General features: G+C 32.2%; 1 protein-coding gene and 3 pseudogenes across 2 annotated transcripts in view; all 4 read right to left on the reverse strand.

The window, feature by feature from the left end:
- The window catches only part of LOC145293820 (metalloreductase STEAP3-like), a 514618-nt gene that overhangs the window by 35022 nt on the left and 461560 nt on the right, over window positions 1–18036 (reverse strand). The window lies entirely within an intron of this gene.
- On the reverse strand, window positions 2677–2810 carry LOC145294382 (U2 spliceosomal RNA; annotated as a pseudogene).
- Window positions 9655–9788, reverse strand: LOC145294383 (U2 spliceosomal RNA; annotated as a pseudogene).
- LOC145294384 (U2 spliceosomal RNA) lies at window positions 16686–16819 on the reverse strand (annotated as a pseudogene).

The raw sequence follows: 18036 nt of genomic DNA on the forward strand, positions 1-18036 counted from the left end.
TGAGAATGCGTGTGTGTGTGAGAGAGAGCGACACAGAACAATTCTCAACCTATATATTCAACAAATTTTTTATGTACAGATCTGAAATATCACATTTGTATAGAAGTAGAAATCTTGATACCTACTCTGATACCTAATAAAAGAAAGGACACTCTTTAGGGCGGATTTTGATTATAACAAGTCACTAATTAGAAATTATAATAAACATTCTAATAATTTAAGAATTTTACCAAAATAAAATTGCATGGTAATCACCCAATTTCTGCCACAAAATTTTGATTGGCAGAACTCATAAACATAAAATATATATTTTCTAATTTCATCTTTTTTTTTTCTTTTTACATAATCTGGTTTGATGTTTTCCCAAATATTCAAATCACTATATTTTGCTGCTTAACATCAAATACAGCAACTGAGTTATTTTTATGCATCAAACAATTACATTTTCTCATTCATCCAAACTAATCACTGAACATCAATTTCATATTTTCTTCACTAAAATATTACTGTGCTTGATGTCATCAAGTGGAGCGGATCATTTTTTTTTCATTTGTTCACACATTTTTCCAATTTATATATATTTTAAAGATTCTTAGCCTATGTCATTGCATACCAATCTGTTTATTAAAAGTTAAGGTTCACTGTAAACACATATGTTACACCAAAATAAAAACGCTTCAGATAATGTCTTGATATTCAATTCAGTTTCTCACATGACATCTTATGAAGTTAGTAGAAATGTTACAGACTTTTGAATCTCAAACACTTTCAATACTGTGCACTGATATTTTCTTTTTTGCAATATAAGCACATTCATGATTTTTTTTACAAACGTTAAAAACTTTCACATTGTGTAGCAATATACTGAAACAATTATAAAAATATTTGTTTTTATTTTGAATGATGCAGGGCATCTGAAGAGAGATTTTTCTAACAAAATGAAAGTATAATTTTTAGCAATAGGCATCTAGGAAAAGGCCACTACATATGTTATAAATTCCAAATTTCCACAACCTGGCAAATACTGGTACATGCTAGCAAATTTAGATTTGCAATTACAGAATATGATTCTAATTTTTTCCTTTGCTCTTTATTCTAACACTACACTAAGTTTACTGTGTTATTTCGCTACAGTTGATATTGTGTAGAACAATAAGAAAATCATAGTGAACAATGCATTCAACAAAATTTCACACACATTTCTAGATACCTATATCTAATAAGTTCAAAAGAAAGGACACACTTAGGGAGGTATTTTGGTGGTCAAGTCACTAAAAAGAGATTAGCTGGTTTCCCGGCATAGCCTAGGATATAATAAAGATTGACTGAAATACATGTTCTAGCTGGTTTCTAGGCGTTGCCAGGGATGTAATATAGACACATTATGTTGTATATTACCTGTTCTCTTCTCCCTAAGGTAAAACAATTTCATATACATGCTGTAAATTACCTATGCTAGGGATAAAACATGAACAATACCAGTCCTAGGGTAGATAAAACAAATAATACATAGAGATGAAAGATTCCTCTCCCCTAAGAATCAAACATATGTTCAATATCTGCTTTTGTTTTTTCATTGTTTATACGGTCCCGAGCAACGCCGGGTAGCCCTGCTAGTAATCTATATATATAAAAGGCAAAAATCGGTGTGTATGTATGTATGTATGTATGTATGTATGTATGTATGTATGTATGTATGTTTGTTTGTAACGCTAAAACTTTTGAAAGACGGAACCAGAGTTGACAAATTTGGTATCATATTGCACCTTGATCACCCGGATGACAAATATCGAAATTTCACGTCAAACGGACCAGTAGAAAGGGGTCAACTGATCGTTTTTCTCCTAGGGGGGCCCCCCAAAAAACCTGTCATTTTAACGTTATTCAATACGTGTCACGTGACGTGACGTCAGCTCAAACTTTTGACAGACACAACCAAAGTTGACAAATTATGTATCATATTGAACCTTGATCACCCGCATGACAAATATCGAAATTCCACACCAAACGGACCATTAAAAGGGGGTGAACTGATCATTTCTCTCCTAGGGGGGCCCCCCAAAAAACCTGTCATTTTAATGTTAATATTACATAATCCAAAAACGCTTAGTCATGTCACGTGACGTGACGTCAACATCCAGTAATGGCGAACAAATGTAAACAAACACTTTGTTTTACCGATACTTTTGTAATTTCTCTTATGCTTTGTTCTAGAGATTATTAAACTCCATGACAATGTCTCCAACGTATTTAACTGGTTAAAAATAGTATTTATACAAGAGTTTTAACGAAAAATATCAGGAAAAAATGTACAGGAATAAAAAAAAATTCAGCTTTCAAAATATTCGTCGATAAAAAAACCGATCTTTATATTTACGCTAGCCATTTTGTATATTACCACGTGACCTGCTATCTCTTAAACTGGAGGGGGGGATCCACTTGAATCCAACAAAACCAGTAATTTTTTTTTTTCTATTATATATACATCATTTTCTATAAAATTAAGTGTAGACTTTATAATTAAAACAAAAAATGTTATTCATACTAAAAAAAAAAAACGCTTAGTCATGTCACGTGACGTGACGTCAACATCCACTAATGGCGAACAATTGTACCTATTTACTATGCCTCCCCACGGGACAGAGTTAGACACCAGGGTCGTTTTTTAACGTGGAGAAAAGGTACAAAAATAAAAATTGTCTCAGTCGTGGAGGATTTCTCCTCCACCGAAAGAGAACAAGAAATAGAAGTGCAGCATCTGAAGAACAGATACTACACTTTGATCTTGACCAAAAGGCCAAGAATGCGAACAATTGTAAATAACAACTTTTTTCACAAAACCAACACCGTCTTTCTTTTTTTTTCTCTCTCTTTCTCTCTCTCACCCACTTACTCTTCCCTCTCTCTCACCCTCTTTCTCTTGACGTCACACCACTGTTAAACTGTGGGGGGGAGGAACACATTCCCAGGCATTATCTCCTATAGATGCACATTTTATTAGAAATTCAGCTTTCAAAATATTAGACGATAATAAAAATATAAAACCAACACCCTCTTTCTCTTTTCTCTCTCTCTCACCAACTTACTCTTCTCTCTCTCTCACCCTCTTTCTCTTGACCTCCTACTACTGTTAAACTGTGTGTGTGTGGGGGGGAAGAGGCAGCTTGAAAACCAACAAAAACAGTGCACAGTTTCCCAAGCATTTGGGGTGGGAAGGGGGGGAAGAAGCCGAGCGCACAGTTTCGTGTGAGAGAGAGAGAACAATTCTCAACCTATATACTCAACAAATTTTTTATCTACAGATTTGAAAGTTTGTATATAGGGTATTCAGACATATGGAAATATATCTAGCATAATCTATCTATTATATCTATAAAAGTGAAAATGTGTGTGTGTGTGAGGTAGCCAGAGAGAGAGAGAGAGAGAGAGAGAGAGAGAGACAACAATTCTCAACCTATATATTCAATACATTTTTTATCTACAGATTTGAAAATTTGTATATAGGGTATTCAGACATATGGAAATATATCTAGCATAATCTATCTATTATATCTATAAAAGTGAAAATGTGTGTGTGTGTGTGTGTGTGTGTGTGTGTGTGTGTGTGTGTGTGCGTAAGAGAGAGAGAGAACAATTCTCAACCTATATACTCAACGTATTTTTATCTACGGATTTTAAACTTTGTATATAGGGTATTCAGACATATAGAAATATATCTAGCATAATCTATACATTATATCTATAAAAGTGAGAATGTGAGTGTGTGAGAGAGAGAGAACAATTCTCAACCTATATATTCAACAAATTTTTTACCTACAGATTTGAAAATTTGTATATTGGGTATTCAGACATATGGAAATATATCTAGCATAATCGATCTATTATATCTATAAAAGTCAGAATGTTTGCGTGTGGTTGTGTGTGTAAGGTTGCGAGAGAGAGAGAGAGAACAATTCTCAACCTATCTATTCAATAAATTTGTTATCTACAGATTTGACCATTTGTATATAGGGTATTCAGACATATGGAAATATATCCAGCATAATCTATCTATTATATCCATAAAAGTGAGAATGTGTGCGTGAGAGAGAGAGAGAGAGAGAGAGAGAGAGTAAGTACAATTCTCACCCTATATATTCAACAAATTTTTTATCTACCGATTAGAAAATTTGTATATAGGGTATTCAGACATATGGAAATATATCTAGCATAATCTATCTATTATATCTAGAAAAATGAGAATGTGTGTGAAAGAGAGAGAGAGAAGAGAGAGAGAGAGAACAATTCTCAACCTATATATTCAACTAATTTTTATGTACAGATCTGAAAATTTGTATACAGGGTATTCAGACATATGGAAATATATCTAGCATAATCTATTATATCTATAAAAGGTAGAATGTGTGTGTGTGTGTGTGAGTGAGTGAGTGAGTGAGTGAGAGAGAGAGAGAGAGAGAACAATTCTCAACCTATATACTCAACAAATTTTGTATCTACAGATTTGATAATTTGTATATAGGGTATTCAGACATAAGGAAATATATCTAGCATAATCTATCTATTATATCTATAAAAGTGAGAATGTGTGTGAAAGAGAGAGAGAGAGAACAATTCTCAACCTATATATTCAACAAATTCTATCTTTACAGATTTGAAAATTTGTATATAGGGTATTCAGACATTTGGAACTATATCTAGCATAATCTATTATCTATAAAAGTGAGAATGTGTGTGTGAGAGAGAGAGAAAGAACAATTCTCAACCTATATACTCAACAAATTTTTTATCTACAGATTTAAAAATTTGTATATAGGGTATTCAGACATATAGAAATATATCTAGCATAACCTATCTATTATATCTATAAAATGACCATGTGTGTGTGTGTGAGAGAGAGAGAGAGAGTCAGAGAGAGAGAGAGAACAATTTTCAGCTTGTGTGTGTGTGAGAAAGAGAGAGAGAGAAAGAGAGGAAGGAAAATTCTCACCCTATATATTCAACAAATTTTTTATCTACATATTAGAAAATTTGGATATAGGGTATTCAGACGTATGGAAATATATCTAGCATAATCTATCTATTATATCTATAAAAGTGAGAATGTGTGTATGAGAGAGAGAGAAAGAGAGAGAGAGAGAACAATTCTCAACCTATATATTCAACTAATTTTTTATCTACAGATTTGAAAATGTGTATATTGGGTATTCAGACATATGTAAATATATCTGGCATAATCTATGTATTATATCTATAAAAGTGTGAATGTGAGTGATGGAAAGAGCAAAAAATTCTCAACCTATATAACCTATAAAAGTGAGAATATGTGTGAGAGAGAGAGAGAGAGAACAATTCTCAACCTATATATTCCACACATTTTTGGGCACAGATTTGGAAATTTGTATATAGGGTAGGCAGACATATAGAAATATATCTAGCATAATCTATCTATTATATCTATAAAAGTGAGAACTTGTGTGTGTGTGTGTGTGTGAGAGAGAGAGAGAACAATTCTTAACCTACATACTCAACAAATTTTTTACCTACAGTTTAGAAAATTTGTATATAGGGTATTCAGACATATGGAAATATATCTAGCATAATCTATCTATTATAACTACAAAAGTTAGAATGTGTGTGTGAGAGAGAGAGAGAACAATTCTAAACCTATATATTCAACAAATTTTTTATCTACAGATTTGAAACTTTGTATATAGGGTATTCAGACATATGGAAATATATCTAGCATAATCTATCTATTTTATCTATAAAAGTGAGAATGCGTGTGTGTGAGATAGCGAGAGAGAGAGAGAGAGAAAAAGAGAGAGATAAAAATTCTCAACCTATACATTCAACAAATTTTTTATCCACAGATTTGAACATTTGTATATAGGGTGTTCAGACATATAGAAATATATCTAGCATAATCTATCTATTATATGTATAAAAGTGAGAATGTGTGTGTGTGTGAGAGAGAGGACAATTCTCAACCTATGTATACAACAAATTTTTTATCTACAGATTTCAAAATTTGTATATTGGGCATTCAGACATATTTTAATATATCTGGCATAATCTGTCTATTATATCTATAAAAGTGAGAATGTGTGTGATAGAGAGAGAGAGAACAATTCTCAACCTATATACTCAACAAATTTTTTATCTACAGATTTGAAAATTTGTATATAGGGTATTCAGACATATGGAAATATATCTAGCATAATCTATTATATCTATAAAAGTGAGAATGTGTGTGTGTGTGTGAGAGAGAGAGAGAGAGAGAGAGAACAATTCTCAACCCATATACTCAACAAATTCTTTATCTACAGATTTTAAAATGTGTATATAGAGTATTCATACAAATAGAAATATATCTAGGATAATCTTTCTATTATATCTATAAAAGTGAGAATGTGTGTGTGTGTGAGCGAGAGAGAGAGAGAGAGAGAGAGAGAACAGTTCTCAACCTATACATTCAACAAATTTTTATATATAGGGTATTCAGAAATATCGAAATATATCTAGCATAATCTATTATATCTTTAAAAGTTAGAATGTGTGTGTGTGAGAGATAGAGAGAACAATTCTCAACCTATGCACTCTACAAATTTTTTATCTACAAATTAGAAAATTTGTATATAGGGTATTCACACATATGGAAATATATCTAGCATAATCTATCTATTATATCTATAAAAGTTAGAATGTGTGTGTGAGGTAGCCAGAGAGAGAGAGAGAGAGTAAGAACAATTTTCAACCTATATATTCAACAAATATTTGATCTACAGATTAGAAAATTTGTATATAGGGTATTCAGACATATGGAAATATATCTAGCATAATCTATCTATTATATCTCTAAAATTGAGAATGTGTGTGTGAGAGAGAGAGAACAATTTTCAACCTATATACTCAACAAATTTTTTTATCTACAGATTTGAAAATTTGTATATAGGGTATTCAGACATATGGAAATATATCTAGAGTAATCTATCTATTATATCTATAAAAGTGAGAATGCGTGTGTGTGTGAGAGAGAGCGACACAGAACAATTCTCAACCTATATATTCAACAAATTTTTTATGTACAGATCTGAAATATCACATTTGTATAGAAGTAGAAATCTTGATACCTACTCTGATACCTAATAAAAGAAAGGACACTCTTTAGGGCGGATTTTGATTATAACAAGTCACTAATTAGAAATTATAATAAACATTCTAATAATTTAAGAATTTTACCAAAATAAAATTGCATGGTAATCACCCAATTTCTGCCACAAAATTTTGATTGGCAGAACTCATAAACATAAAATATATATTTTCTAATTTCATCTTTTTTTTTTCTTTTTACATAATCTGGTTTGATGTTTTCCCAAATATTCAAATCACTATATTTTGCTGCTTAATATCAAATACAGCAACTGAGTTATTTTTATGCATCAAACAATTACATTTTCTCATTCATCCAAACTAATCACTGAACATCAATTTCATATTTTCTTCACTAAAATATTACTGTGCTTGATGTCATCAAGTGGAGCGGATCATTTTTTTTTCATTTGTTCACACATTTTTCCAATTTATATATATTTTAAAGATTCTTAGCCTATGTCATTGCATACCAATCTGTTTATTAAAAGTTAAGGTTCACTGTAAACACATATGTTACACCAAAATAAAAACGCTTCAGATAATGTCTTGATATTCAATTCAGTTTCTCACATGACATCTTATGAAGTTAGTAGAAATGTTACAGACTTTTGAATCTCAAACACTTTCAATACTGTGCACTGATATTTTCTTTTTTGCAATATAAGCACATTCATGGTTTTTTTTACAAACGTTAAAAACTTTCACATTGTGTAGCAATATACTGAAACAATTATAAAAATATTTGTTTTTATTTTGAATGATGCAGGGCATCTGAAGAGAGATTTTTCTAACAAAATGAAAGTATAATTTTTAGCAATAGGTATCTAGGAAAAGGCCACTACATATGTTATAAGTTCCAAATTTCCACAACCTGGCAAATACTGGTACATGCTAGCAAATTTAGATTTGCAATTACAAAATATGATTCTAATTTTTTCCTTTGCTCTTTATTCTAACACTACACTAAGTTTACTGTGTTATTTCGCTACAGTTGATATTGTGTAGAACAATAAGAAAATCATAGTGAACAATGCATTCAACAAAATTTCACACACATTTCTAGATACCTATATCTAATAAGTTCAAAAGAAAGGACACACTTAGGGAGGTATTTTGGTGGTCAAGTCACTAAAAAGAGATTAGCTGGTTTCCCGGCATAGCCCAGGATATAATAAAGATTGACTGAAATACATGTTCTAGCTGGTTTCTAGGCGTTGCCAGGGATGTAATATAGACACATTATGTTGTATATTACCTGTTCTCTTCTCCCTAAGGTAAAACAATTTCATATACATGCTGTAAATTACCTATGCTAGGGATAAAACATGAACAATATCAGTCCTAGGGTAGATAAAACAAATAATACATAGAGATGAAAGATTCCTCTCCCCTAAGAATCAAACATATGTTCAATATCTGCTTTTGTTTTTTCATTGTTTATACGGTCCCGAGCAACGCCGGGTAGCCCTGCTAGTCTATATATATAAAAGGCAAAAATCGGTGTGTATGTATGTATGTATGTATGTTTGTTTGTAACGCTAAAACTTTTGAAAGACGGAACCAGAGTTGACAAATTTGGTATCATATTGCACCTTGATCACCCGGATGACAAATATCGAAATTTCACGTCAAACGGACCAGTAGAAAGGGGTCAACTGATCGTTTTTCTCCTAGGGGGGCCCCCCAAAAAACCTGTCATTTTAACGTTATTCAATACGTGTCACGTGACGTGACGTCAGCTCAAACTTTTGACAGACACAACCAAAGTTGACAAATTATGTATCATATTGAACCTTGATCACCCGCATGACAAATATCGAAATTCCACACCAAACGGACCATTAAAAGGGGGTGAACTGATCATTTCTCTCCTAGGGGGGCCCCCAAAAAAACCTGTCATTTTATTGTTAATATTACATAATCCAAAAACGCTTAGTCATGTCACGTGACGTGACGTCAACATCCAGTAATGGCGAACAAATGTAAACAAACACTTTGTTTTACCGATACTTTTGTAATTTCTCTTCTGCTTTGTTCTAGAGATTATTAAACTCCATGACAATGTCTCCAACGTATTTAACTGGTTAAAAATAGTATTTATACAAGAGTTTTAACGAAAAATATCAGGAAAAAATGTACAGGAATAAAAAAAAATTCAGCTTTCAAAATATTCGTCGATAAAAAAACCGATCTTTATATTTACGCTAGCCATTTTGTATATTACCACGTGACCTGCTATCTCTTAAACTGGAGGGGGGGGATCCACTTGAATCCAACAAAACCAGTAATTTTTTTTTTCTATTATATATACATCATTTTCTATAAAATTAAGTGTAGACTTTATAATTAAAACAAAAAATGTTATTCATACTAAAAAAAAAAAACGCTTAGTCATGTCACGTGACGTGACGTCAACATCCACTAATGGCGAACAATTGTACCTATTTACTATGCCTCCCCACGGGACAGAGTTAGACACCAGGGTCGTTTTTTAACGTGGAGAAAAGGTACAAAAATAAAAATTGTCTCAGTCGTGGAGGATTTCTCCTCCACCGAAAGAGAACAAGAAATAGAAGTGCAGCATCTGAAGAACAGATACTACACTTTGATCTTGACCAAAAGGCCAAGAATGCGAACAATTGTAAATAACAACTTTTTTCACAAAACCAACACCGTCTTTCTTTTTTTTTCTCTCTCTTTCTCTCTCTCACCCACTTACTCTTCCCTCTCTCTCACCCTCTTTCTCTTGACGTCACACCACTGTTAAACTGTGGGGGGGGGAACACATTCCCAGGCATTATCTCCTATAGATGCACATTTTATTAGAAATTCAGCTTTCAAAATATTAGACGATAATAAAAATATAAAACCAACACCCTCTTTCTCTTTTCTCTCTCTCTCACCAACTTACTCTTCTCTCTCTCTCACCCTCTTTCTCTTGACCACCTACTACTGTTAAACTGTGTGTGTGTGTGGGGGGGGAAGAGACAGCTTGAAAACCAACAAAAACAGTGCACAGTTTCCCAAGCATTTGGGGTGGGAAGGGGGGGAAGAAGCCGAGCGCACAGTTTCGTGTGAGAGAGAGAGAACAATTCTCAACCTATATACTCAACAAATTTTTTATCTACAGATTTGAAAGTTTGTATATAGGGTATTCAGACATATGGAAATATATCTAGCATAATCTATCTATTATATCTATAAAAGTGAAAATGTGTGTGTGTGTGAGGTAGCCAGAGAGAGAGAGAGAGAGAGAGAGAGAGAGAGAGAGAGAGACAACAATTCTCAACCTATATATTCAATACATTTTTTATCTACAGATTTGAAAATTTGTATATAGGGTATTCAGACATATGGAAATATATCTAGCATAATCTATCTATTATATCTATAAAAGTGAAAATGTGTGTGTGTGTGTGTGTGTGTGTGTGTGTGTGTGTGTGTGTGTGCGTAAGAGAGAGAGAGAACAATTCTCAACCTATATACTCAACGTATTTTTATCTACGGATTTTAAACTTTGTATATAGGGTATTCAGACATATAGAAATATATCTAGCATAATCTATACATTATATCTATAAAAGTGAGAATGTGAGTGTGTGAGAGAGAGAGAACAATTCTCAACCTATATATTCAACAAATTTTTTACCTACAGATTTGAAAATTTGTATATTGGGTATTCAGACATATGGAAATATATCTAGCATAATCGATCTATTATATCTATAAAAGTCAGAATGTTTGCGTGTGGTTGTGTGTGTAAGGTTGTGAGAGAGAGAGAGAGAACAATTCTCAACCTATCTATTCAATAAATTTGTTATCTACAGATTTGACCATTTGTATATAGGGTATTCAGACATATGGAAATATATCCCGCATAATCTATCTATTATATCCATAAAAGTGAGAATGTGTGCGTGAGAGAGAGAGAGAGAGAGAGAGAGAGAGTAAGTACAATTCTCACCCTATATATTCAACAAATTTTTTATCTACCGATTAGAAAATTTGTATATAGGGTATTCAGACATATGGAAATATATCTAGCATAATCTATCTATTATATCTAGAAAAGTGAGAATGTGTGTGAAAGAGAGAGAGAGAAGAGAGAGAGAGAGAACAATTCTCAACCTATATATTCAAGTAATTTTTATGTACAGATCTGAAAATTTGTATACAGGGTATTCAGACATATGGAAATATATCTAGCATAATCTATTATATCTATAAAAGGTAGAATGTGTGTGTGTGTGTGTGTGAGTGAGTGAGTGAGTGAGTGAGTGAGAGAGAGAGAGAGAGAGAGAGAGAACAATTCTCAACCTATATACTCAACAAATTTTGTATCTACAGATTTGATAATTTGTATATAGGGTATTCAGACATAAGGAAATATATCTAGCATAATCTATCTATTATATCTATAAAAGTGAGAATGTGTGTGAAAGAGAGAGAGAGAGAACAATTCTCAACCTATATATTCAACAAATTCTATCTTTACAGATTTGAAAATTTGTATATAGGGTATTCAGACATTTGGAAATATATCTAGCATAATCTATTATATCTATAAAAGTGAGAATGTGTGTGTGAGAGAGAGAGAAAGAACAATTCTCAACCTATATACTCAACAAATTTTTTATCTACAGATTTAAAAATTTGTATATAGGGTATTCAGACATATAGAAATATATCTAGCATAACCTATCTATTATATCTATAAAATGACCATGTGTGTGTGTGTGTGAGAGAGAGAGAGAGTCAGAGAGAGAGAGAGAACAATTTTCAGCTTGTGTGTGTGTGAGAAAGAGAGAGAGAGAAAGAGAGGAAGGAAAATTCTCACCCTATATATTCAACAAATTTTTTATCTACATATTAGAAAATTTGGATATAGGGTATTCAGACGTATGGAAATATATCTAGCATAATCTATCTATTATATCTATAAAAGTGAGAATGTGTGTGTGAGAGAGAGAGAAAGAGAGAGAGAGAGAACAATTCTCAACCTATATATTCAACTAATTTTTTATCTACAGATTTGAAAATGTGTATATTGGGTATTCAGACATATGTAAATATATCTGGCATAATCTATGTATTATATCTATAAAAGTGTGAATGTGAGTGATGGAAAGAGCAAAAAATTCTCAACCTATATAACCTATAAAAGTGAGAATATGTGTGAGAGAGAGAGAACAATTCTCAACCTATATATTCCACACATTTTTGGGCACAGATTTGGAAATTTGTATATAGGGTAGGCAGACATATAGAAATATATCTAGCATAATCTATCTATTATATCTATAAAAGTGAGAACTTGTGTGTGTGTGTGTGTGTGTGAGAGAGAGAGAGAACAATTCTTAACCTACATACTCAACAAATTTTTTACCTACAGTTTAGAAAATTTGTATATAGGGTATTCAGACATATGGAAATATATCTAGCATAATCTATCTATTATAACTACAAAAGTTAGAATGTGTGTGTGAGAGAGAGAGAGAACAATTCTAAACCTATATATTCAACAAATTTTTTATCTACAGATTTGAAACTTTGTATATAGGGTATTCAGACATATGGAAATATATCTAGCATAATCTATCTATTTTATCTATAAAAGTGAGAATGCGTGTGTGTGAGATAGCGAGAGAGAGAGAGAGAAAAAGAGAGAGATAAAAATTCTCAACCTATACATTCAACAAATTTTTTATCCACAGATTTGAACATTTGTATATAGGGTGTTCAGACATATAGAAATATATCTAGCATAATCTATCTATTATATGTATAAAAGTGAGAATGTGTGTGTGTGTGAGAGAGAGGACAATTGTCAACCTATGTATACAACAAATTTTTTATCTACAGATTTCAAAATTTGTATATTGGGCATTCAGACATATTTTAATATATCTGGCATAATCTGTCTATTATATCTATAAAAGTGAGAATGTGTGTGATAGAGAGAGAGAGAACAATTCTCAACCTATATACTCAACAAATTTTTTATCTACAGATTTGAAAATTTGTATATAGGGTATTCAGACATATGGAAATATATCTAGCATAATCTATTATATCTATAAAAGTGAGAATGTGTGTGTGTGTGAGAGAGAGAGAGAGAGAGAGAGAGAAGAATTCTCAACCCATATACTCAACAAATTCTTTATCTACAGATTTTAAAATTTGTATATAGAGTATTCATACAAATAGAAATATATCTAGGATAATCTTTCTATTATATCTATAAAAGTGAGAATGTGTGTGTGTGTGAGCGAGAGAGAGAGAGAGAGAGAGAGAGAGAGAGAGAGAGAGAGAGAGAGAGAACAGTTCTCAACCTATACATTCAACAAATTTTTATATATAGGGTATTCAGAAATATCGAAATATATCTAGCATAATCTATTATATCTTTAAAAGTTAGAATGTGTGTGTGTGAGAGATAGAGAGAACAATTCTCAACCTATGCACTCTACAAATTTTTTATCTACAAATTAGAAAATTTGTATATAGGGTATTCACACATATGGAAATATATCTAGCATAATCTATCTATTATATCTATAAAAGTTAGAATGTGTGTGTGTGAGGTAGCCAGAGAGAGAAAGAGAGAGAGTAAGAACAATTTTCAACCTATATATTCAACAAATATTTGATCTACAGATTAGAAAATTTGTATATAGGGTATTCAGACATATGGAAATATATCTAGCATAATCTATCTATTATATCTCTAAAATTGAGAATGTGTGTGTGAGAGAGAGAGAGAGAACAATTTTCAACCTATATACTCAACAAATTTTTTTATCTACAGATTTGAAAATTTGTATATAGGGTATTCAGACATATGGAAATATATCTAGAGTAATCTATCTATTATATCTATAAAAGTGAGAATGCGTGTGTGTGTGAAAGAGAGCGACACAGAACAATTCTCAACCTATATATTCAACAAATTTTTTATGTACAGATCTGAAATATCACATTTGTATAGAAGTAGAAATCTTGATACCTACTCTGATACCTAATAAAAGAAAGGACACTCTTTAGGGCGGATTTTGATTATAACAAGTCACTAATTAGAAATTATAATAAACATTCTAATAATTTAAGAATTTTACTAAAATAAAATTGCATGGTAATCACCCAATTTCTGCCACAAAATTTTGATTGGCAGAACTCATAAACATAAAATATATATTTTCTAATTTCATCTTTTTTTTTTCTTTTTACATAATCTGGTTTGATGTTTTCCCAAATATTCAAATCACTATATTTTGCTGCTTAATATCAAATACAGCAACTGAGTTATTTTTATGCATCAAACAATTACATTTTCTCATTCATCCAAACTAATCACTGAACATCAATTTCATATTTTCTTCACTAAAATATTACTGTGCTTGATGTCATCAAGTGGAGCGGATCATTTTTTTTTCATTTGTTCACACATTTTTCCAATTTATATATATTTTAAAGATTCTTAGCCTATGTCATTGCATACCAATCTGTTTATTAAAAGTTAAGGTTCACTGTAAACACATATGTTACACCAAAATAAAAACGCTTCAGATAATGTCTTGATATTCAATTCAGTTTCTCACATGACATCTTATGAAGTTAGTAGAAATGTTACAGACTTTTGAATCTCAAACACTTTCAATACTGTGCACTGATATTTTCTTTTTTGCAATATAAGCACATTCATGATTTTTTTTACAAACGTTAAAAACTTTCACATTGTTTAGCAATATACATAAACAATTATAAAAATATTTGTTTTTATTTTGAATGATGCAGGGCATCTGAAGAGAGATTTTTCTAACAAAATGAAAGTATAATTTTTAGCAATAGGTATCTAGGAAAAGGCCACTACATATGTTATAAGTTCCAAATTTCCACAACCTGGCAAATACTGGTACATGCTAGCAAATTTAGATTTGCAATTACAGAATATGATTCTATTTTTTTCCTTTGCTCTTTATTCTAACACTACACTAAGTTTACTGTGTTATTTCGCTACAGTTGATATTGTGTAGAACAATAAGAAAATCATAGTGAACAATGCATTCAACAAAATTTCACACACATTTCTAGATACCTATATCTAATAAGTTCAAAAGAAAGGACACACTTAGGGAGGTATTTTGGTGGTCAAGTCACTAAAAAGAGATTAGCTGGTTTCCCGGCATAGCCTAGGATATAATAAAGATTGACTGAAATACATGTTCTAGCTGGTTTCTAGGCGTTGCCAGGGATGTAATATAGACACATTATGTTGTATATTACCTGTTCTCTTCTCCCTAAGGTAAAACAATTTCATATACATGCTGTAAATTACCTATGCTAGGGATAAAACATGAACAATACCAGTCCTAGGGTAGATAAAACAAATAATACATAGAGATGAAAGATTCCTCTCCCCTAAGAATCAAACATATGTTCAATATCTGCTTTTGTTTTTTCATTGTTTATACGGTCCCGAGCAACGCCGGGTAGCCCTGCTAGTCTATATATATAAAAGGCAAAAATCGGTGTGTATGTATGTATGTATGTATGTATGTTTGTTTGTAACGCTAAAACTTTTGAAAGACGGAACCAGAGTTGACAAATTTGGTATCATATTGCACCTTGATCACCCGGATGACAAATATCGAAATTTCACGTCAAACGGACCAGTAGAAAGGGGTCAACTGATCGTTTTTCTCCTAGGGGGGCCCCCCAAAAAACCTGTCATTTTAACGTTATTCAATACGTGTCACGTGACGTGACGTCAGCTCAAACTTTTGACAGACACAACCAAAGTTGACAAATTATGTATCATATTGAACCTTGATCACCCGCATGACAAATATCGAAATTCCACACCAAACGGACCATTAAAAGGGGGTGAACTGATCATTTCTCTCCTAGGGGGGCCCCCCAAAACACCTGTCATTTTAATGTTAATATTACATAATCCAAAAACGCTTAGTCATGTCACGTGACGTGACGTCAACATCCAGTAATGGCGAACAAATGTAAACAAACACTTTGTTTTACCGATACTTTTGTAATTTCTCTTCTGCTTTGTTCTAGAGATTATTAAACTCCATGACAATGTCTCCAACGTATTTAACTGGTTAAAAATAGTATTTATACAAGAGTTTTAACGAAAAATATCAGGAAAAAATGTACAGGAATAAAAAAAAATTCAGCTTTCAAAATATTCGTCGATAAAAAAACCGATCTTTATATTTACGCTAGCCATTTTGTATATTACCACGTGACCTGCTTTCTCTTAAACTGGAGGGGGGGATCCACTTGAATCCAACAAAACCAGTAATTTTTTTTTTCTATTATATATACATCATTTTCTATAAAATTAAGTGTAGACTTTATAATTAAAACAAAAAATGTTATTCATACTAAAAAAAAAAAACGCTTAGTCATGTCACGTGACGTGACGTCAACATCCACTAATGGCGAACAATTGTACCTATTTACTATGCCTCCCCACGGGACAGAGTTAGACACCAGGGTCGTTTTTTAACGTGGAGAAAAGGTACAAAAATAAAAATTGTCTCAGTCGTGGAGGATTTCTCCTCCACCGAAAGAGAACAAGAAATAGAAGTGCAGCATCTGAAGAACAGATACTACACTTTGATCTTGACCAAAAGGCCAAGAATGCGAACAATTGTAAATAACAACTTTTTTCACAAAACCAACACCGTCTTTCTTTTTTTTCTCTCTCTTTCTCTCTCTCACCCACTTACTCTTCCCTCTCTCTCACCCTCTTTCTCTTGACGTCACACCACTGTTAAACAGTGGGGGGGGGAACACATTCCCAGGCATTATCTCCTATAGATGCACATTTTATTAGAAATTCAGCTTTCAAAATATTAGACGATAATAAAAATATAAAACCAACACCCTCTTTCTCTTTTCTCTCTCTCTCACCAACTTACTCTTCTCTCTCTCTCACCCTCTTTCTCTTGACCTCCTACTACTGTTAAACTGTGTGTGTGTGTGGGGGGGGAAGAGGCAGCTTGAAAACCAACAAAAACAGTGCACAGTTTCCCAAGCATTTGGGGTGGGAAGGGGGGGGAAGAAGCCGAGCGCACAGTTTCGTGTGAGAGAGAGAGAACAATTCTCAACCTATATACTCAACAAATTTTTTATCTACAGATTTGAAAGTTTGTATATAGGGTATTCAGACATATGGAAATATATCTAGCATAATCTATCTATTATATCTATAAAAGTGAAAATGTGTGTGTGTGTGAGGTAGCCAGAGAGAGAGAGAGAGAGAGAGAGAGAGAGAGAGAGAGAGACAACAATTCTCAACCTATATATTCAATACATTTTTTATCTACAGATTTGAAAATTTGTATATAGGGTATTCAGACATATGGAAATATATCTAGCATAATCTATCTATTATATCTATAAAAGTGAAAATGTGTGTGTGTGTGTGTGTGTGTGTGTGCGTAAGAGAGAGAGAGAGAACAATTCTCAACCTATATACTCAACGTATTTTTATCTACGGATTTTAAACTTTGTATATAGGGTATTCAGACATATAGAAATATATCTAGCATAATCTATACATTATATCTATAAAAGTGAGAATGTGAGTGTGTGAGAGAGAGAGAACAATTCTCAACCTATATATTCAACAAATTTGTTACCTACAGATTTGAAAATTTGTATATTGGGTATTCAGACATATGGAAATATATCTAGCATAATCGATCTATTATATCTATAAAAGTCAGAATGTTTGCGTGTGGTTGTGTGTGTAAGGTTGCGAGAGAGAGAGAGAGAACAATTCTCAACCTATCTATTCAATAAATTTGTTATCTACAGATTTGACCATTTGTATATAGGGTATTCAGACATATGGAAATA

Source organism: Euprymna scolopes, chromosome 15 (genome assembly GCF_053919585.1).
Source record: "Euprymna scolopes isolate OS-2025 chromosome 15, ASM5391958v1, whole genome shotgun sequence".
NCBI classification, from domain to species: Eukaryota; Metazoa; Mollusca; class Cephalopoda; order Sepiida; family Sepiolidae; genus Euprymna; species Euprymna scolopes.